The 6,194-nt window shown below is 44.2% G+C and overlaps 1 long non-coding RNA gene across 1 annotated transcript in view; it reads right to left on the bottom strand.

Moving 5' to 3' along the window:
* The window catches only part of LOC122554618, a 15,901-nt gene extending 10,614 nt beyond the window's left edge, over positions 1 to 5,287 (bottom strand). Inside the window, exon 1 of the long non-coding RNA XR_006313039.1 lies at positions 5,248 to 5,287. This is a non-coding gene — a long non-coding RNA (uncharacterized LOC122554618). The remainder of the gene's footprint in view (positions 1 to 5,247) is intronic.
* Positions 5,288 to 6,194: the final 907 nt, after the last annotated feature.

The raw sequence follows: 6,194 nt of genomic DNA, 5'->3' as shown, positions 1-6,194 counted from the left end.
AATGAGCTGCCAGAGGATGTGGTGGAGGCTGGTACAATTGCAACATTTAAAAGCCATTTGGATGGGTATATGAATTGGAAGGGTTTGGAGGGATATGGGCCGGGTGCTGGCAAGTGGGACTAGATTGAGTTGGGATATCTGGTCAGCATGGATGGGTTGGACCGAAGGGTCTGTTTCCATGCTGTACATCTCTATGACTCTATGACTCTATGTATGGAATGAGTTACCAGAGGAAGTGGTGGAGGCTGGTACAATTACAACATTGAAGAAGCATCTGGATGGGTACATGAATAGGAAGGGTTTAGAGGGATATCGGCCAAATGCTGGCAAATGGGACTGGATGAATTTAGGATATCTGGTCGGCATGGACAAGTTGGACCAAAGGGTCTGTTTCTGTGCTGTATCTATCTTTGACTCTATTTAAGGAAGCTTGTAAGTCCGTTGGAAAAGGTTTATTAGATTGTTACGTGGAATAAGCGGATTGTCTGATGAGAACAAGTTGGACAGAATGGGCTGTTTCCACTGAAATTTCGAAGACTGAAGGGAGTCTTAAACAAAATATGCCAAAATCTTGAATGGCATTGACAAGGTGGATGTGGAAAGGATGTTTCCTTTCGTGGGATCGGTCCAGAACTGAGGGGCACGTCTTTCAAAGCTGGAGGTTTCCTGGCTGCTACGAGGAAGAGACTCTCTTGAGAGTAGATCTTGAGAATCGAGGAATTGGAATTCAGAAAAGAATGTATATGAGGAAGTAAGAAGTCTTGCAGCTCAATGTAACGCAATATTTACGGGACATGTATTTACAGTTGGTAGCAAAGTACAATTATCACGAGTGGTCTGTGATGATTTCTGATTGGAGAGATTCTGAGCATTGAACTCTAGTGATGTCATCAACCTGTCCAGGCAGTCAATCGTTACATTTGTCTTTTCACTCGTGAAACCTGTGCAATTTATAATAATTTTAGTCCTTCTGTTTTACAAAGTGACACAGATACATGTAGAAGGAGAAAGTGAGGACTGCAGATGCTGGAGATCAGAGCTGAAAATGTGTTGCTGGAGAAGCGCAGCAGGTCAGGCAGCATCCAAGGAACAGGAGAATCGACGTTTCGGGCATGAGCCCTTCTTCAGGAATCCAGCAGATACATGTAGACACTGTTATGATTGTTTCCTTTGTTTTGGAAAGGTTAGCAAGTCATTGTGCAGCCATGACTGAAATCCAGCATGAATCAAAAAGCGTGTTGCAGCAGCCCCCTAGGTTGTGAATGGAAAGACATGTATACCGTTGAGTTTATGACAGAATAAACACATTTGAGGCCAATGTTTTCAGTTCAGCAAGTTCTTCTGTTCAGTTCAGTGAATGCCAGAAATTCAGGAGCACGTTTTATAGTTTGTAATTCAAGGAAGCCAGTTAACTCAACAGAATTAAAGTCTCTGAAGAAGGGTCACTGAAATTGAAATGTTAACTGTACTTTCTCTCCACTGATGCCAGAATTGCTGACATTCTCCAGTGATTTCTGTTTTTGTTTCAGATTCCCAGAATCCACAGATTTTCGTTTTATTTTGGTATTCAACTCAGTGGAAGTGTCTTGTTTGTGAAGCTTCTAGGCCAAAGGGAGTTTGGCTGGAAATCTGCAAGTTTTTGTAACTGGGAAAGTTTAGGCTGTCTCTGATTTGAGTTCATGATAGCAGACTCTAAAAGGAATCATCAATACTGTCTCCAGGATCTGGGAGAGAAGCTGGAAGGAAGGAGTCAGTTAAATAGAAAAAGAGAATTAAGATAAGTCTGCAATTTCTCTGGAGTTGAATCTTTAACAGATGGTGTTGAGGAACAGGTCGAAATCTAGTGAAGTTTATGTTAAGATCTTCCGAACAGTAGTACGTCAGTGTATTGTTTTCTTCATGTAAACTCTTATTCCATTATTAATATGAATATTTGTAGCCTCATGTGGGTATGTTTTGGTTTGAGTTATAAGTATAGGCTGGGACTATTTTCATTGGAGCATGTGGGCGGCACGGTGGCAGTGGGCGGCACGGTGGCACAGTGGTTAGCACTGCTGCCTCACAGCGCCAGAGACCCGGGTTCAATTCCTGCCTCAGGCGACTGACTGTGTGGAGTTTGCACGTTCTCCCCGTGTCTGCGTGGGTTTCCTCCGGGTGCTCTGGTTTCCTCCCACAGTCACAAAGATGTGCAGGATCAGGTGAATTGGCCATACTAAATTGCCCGTAGTGTTAGGTAAGGGGTAAATGTAGGGGTATGGGTGGGTTTCGCTTCGGCGGGGCAGTGTGGACTTGTTGGGCCGAAGGGCCTGTTTCCACACTGTAATATAATCTAATCTAATCATTAGAGGTTCATAAAATGATGAGAGGCATAGATGATGTGATGAGCCAAGCTGTTTTCTCCAAGGTAGGAGAGTCCAAAAGTAAAGGGCACAGATTTAAGGTGAGAGGAAAGGGCTTTAAAAGGGACCTGAAGGGCAGCTTTTTCACGCAGAGGGTGGTGCATATTTGGAATGAACTGCCAGAGAAAGTGGAGGGTGCAGGGATAGTTGCAGCATTTAAAAGACGTTTGGTCAGGAGAAATTTAGAGGGGAATGGTCCAAACTCAGGAAAATGGGCCTAGTTTAGTTTGGGGAACTTGGACGGCATGGATGAGTTGTACAGAAAGGTCTGTTTCCGTGCTGTATGATTCTTCGGCGCGGTTTTAAAATCATGGGTCACCCTTTTACTACAGAGATGAGGTAAAATCCTTTCTTCTTTGGGGCTCACTACCTCAAAGAGCGGTGGAGGAGATGTCATTGAGTATTTTTAAAGACAGTGATTTTCTGGCTACGATGTGATGGATAAGAATGGAAGCTGGGTAAGAGCAGCTGGACAACAGTGCAGAGGGGTTGGAGGAAGATGGTGTGGTCACTGTGTCCAAAGCTGCAGTCAGATTGAGAAGGAGAAAGACAGGGATGTTTGCCTTATTTTGTTTTTCTGTATTCTTTCAAGCGATGTGAGTGTCACTGCCAAGGCCACCATTTGTTGCCAATCCCTACTTTGGAACCTGGGAGATTTGAATGGGACAGGGCAATACCTGAAGAAAGGAAATGGTTTCCAGTCTCAGTAAAGCGTGGTGACCGGGGGACAGTCAGCAGTTTAGGGATTGAGGGAACAGGAAGTGGCTCTAATTGGATGAGGTGAACTCTGAGAGGGCATGAGAGGAGAGGAACTGGGAGGAAGCTGTGAGTTCAGGGTTCAAACAGGGAGGTGCATTAACGGAGATTTAATGGCCAAGTGGAAGGGAGGCACATGGCAGAAATAACTGATTGGATTGTCTTCATCTTTGGGACAAAGAAGCTCCCATGTTCGAAGGAAGCCTCGTCCTCAATAATATTATTAAGCTGTAGAGGTATCAGAAAAGACTTACCAGGATGTTACCGGGAATGGAGGGTCTGCATTATAGAGGAGGCTGAATAGCCTGGGGCTATTTTCACTGGAGCGTAGGAGGTTGAGGGGTGACTGTACAGAGGTGTATAAAATCATGTGGGATATCAATAACGTGAATGGCAGTTGTTTTTTTTTTCACCTAAGCTGGGGGTTCTCAAGACTAGGGGGCATTTTTTAAGGTGAATGGAGGAAGATTTAAAAAAGATGAGGGGCAAATCTTTTACACAGAGTGGTTCGTATGTGGAATGAACTCCCAGAGGAAGTGGAGGATGCAGATACAGTTACGACAGCTAAAAGACATTCAGATAAGTATATGCAAAAGAAATGTTTGGAGGGCTATGGGCCAAATGTAGGCGAGTGGGACTACTTTAATATGGTCTGGTTGGAACGAAGGGTCTGCTTCCATGCTGTATGATTCTATGGCTCTATAATATTTGCTAAGTTTTGGGGATTTAGATTCCGATTTAGAATCAGAGAATCCCAACAGTGTGGAAAGAGGCTGTTTTGGCCCATTAAGTCTGGACCTAGCCTCTGAAGAGCATCCCATTTAATAATAGTTTGATATAAAACCTTCCACCTTCACCTCCTCCCTCCCCAGTGGTAGCCCAATGGATCAAATGATTTGACCAGGACATTTCCAGTCAAGGCTGACAGCGTGTGCAGTAAACCTCTACACCACCCCCGCACCCATCCATAAACTCAGTGGGCTTCCAGATAATATCTTGCCAGGGGTGAAGAAAGATTGCAGCTAGATTAGAGACAGGGCGTTGGAAATAGCAAAGAAAAGGATAATAAATTGTCAAATAGTATACACACATCTATATATAGACACTAATCCTCCAGCACAATATTTCCCTGGTTGCTAAGGGAGGCCAGACTAGCAACAACTGCCGGTAGCTGGAATGTTGGGCTCGTTGCCATAGCGATAATGCTTGTATTCTGGGGTAGTCGGAAATACTTGGCCTGCCGATTTGCAAAGTCCAGTCCTCTAGAGAGTTGCAGAAATTCTTCAGTATATGAGGGAAAGCGAGAGAGAGAAAATACTTGGCATTGTTATTGTGGAATCACTCCCTTCTAAGCACTGAAAACATTTTGAAAGTATTTCTCACAATTCCAGGCTCCTTCAGTTTTTAGCAAGGAGTTTTCTGTCAGGATGGCCATTTGCTTGTAACATGGAGGTGTTGTAGTGTTAAATCATTTCTATCGAGCTCGGAACTAATTGTTGTGTGAATAAATATCCTGGGCTGCCACATTCACATTCGCACTCATGGGCTGAGAAATGGTTTAACAGGCTTAACAGTCCTCCGGCCACAATACAGAGAAATACAGTCAATGAACCTTCAGAATACTAAGTCTGAGTATTTCAAGATAAAGAAGCCTGAATACATACCCCCAGTATGTTCAGGGGCAGCATCTTCCCAGCTGTTATTAGACTATTGAATGGGCTTTCTTGCCTCAAATAATGCTGACCTTGTTAATGTTGATCTCTCTTTTGTGCTCTGTGCAATGTAACCTGTGTGCCTCCGTCTAAATCTTTTCTTCTGTACATCCTTGCTTACTATGATCTGCCTGTACTGTTCGTAAACAAAGCTTTTCACTGTACTTCGGTACAAGTGACAATAAAGCAATTCAAGCTTAAGATTAGATTCCCTCCAAATTGGAAACAGGCCCTTCGGCCCAACAAGTCCTGCCTAATCTTCCAAAGTCCACACCCAGACCCATTTCCCTCTGACTAATGCACCTAACACTATGGGCAATTTAGCCTGGCCAATTCACCTGATCTACACATCTTTGGACTGTGGGAGGAAATCGGAGCACCTGGAGGAAACCCACGCAGACACAGGGAGAATGTGCAAACTCCACGCAGACAGTCGTCCGAGGCTGGAATCGAACCTGGAATCCTGGTGCTGTGAGGCAGCAGTGCTAACTGCTGAGCCACTGTGCCACTCTGTAAGGGAAGAAGAATACATAACATGGTAGCACTGAGAGTAAAAACTCCAATACAGAGAAATCCCAATTATCCGAAGGACGTGGGAGGGGAGTATTTCATTCGGTTAATTGAATTCCGGATAATCGAATGCCGGATAACATAGTTTAGCCAAGTGTCGGGAATTTGCAATCTTGCCGGATAATCTAATATTTGGATAATCAAATGCCGGATAATTGAGGTTACTCTGTATTTAATGCTGAGTCTGATGGTTAAATCTTATCCAAGTTAGTGGCAAAAAACTGAATGAGTCCCATGAAAACGAAGTACTTTCCAAAGCAATAAACCCAGTCTCGGGATGAATTGGCAGGTGGCGGATGTCAGAGAGGGGTATTTGAGAGGTTTTGAGCGAAAGTGCTGCCCGACATTTCAGCAGCTTTCTGCTGAGGGGGACAGAGGAAAGGTTCATTTTCTTTTGAATAGTCGGGAGCTGAGTGAAAACGACAGCAGAAAGCCAAACCCTGTAGCCGCTTTGTTTATACGGCTGGCCCACTTCAGTTTCGGGCCAACGATAACCCCCAGGATATTGCCGATTTTGGCATCAAGGGGCTGGTCACTTGTAATTGTTGAGCTATGTGAATCTACTGATCACCTTGAGTGCTGGGCTGTCAAAGTTGATGGAACGTGGAATCTCTAGGTCTGATTTGGAGATGCCGGTGTTGGACTGGGGTGGACAAAGTTAAAAATCACACAACACCAGGTTATAGTCCAACAGGTTTATTTGGAGACACGAACTTTCAAAGCACTACTTCTTCAACCACTGATGAAGGGCATCTTC

Source organism: Chiloscyllium plagiosum, chromosome 11, assembly GCF_004010195.1.
Source record: "Chiloscyllium plagiosum isolate BGI_BamShark_2017 chromosome 11, ASM401019v2, whole genome shotgun sequence".
NCBI classification, from domain to species: Eukaryota; Metazoa; Chordata; class Chondrichthyes; order Orectolobiformes; family Hemiscylliidae; genus Chiloscyllium; species Chiloscyllium plagiosum.
Note: the sequence above shows the minus strand (reverse complement) of the source record. Positions and strands in the feature narration are given on the sequence as shown.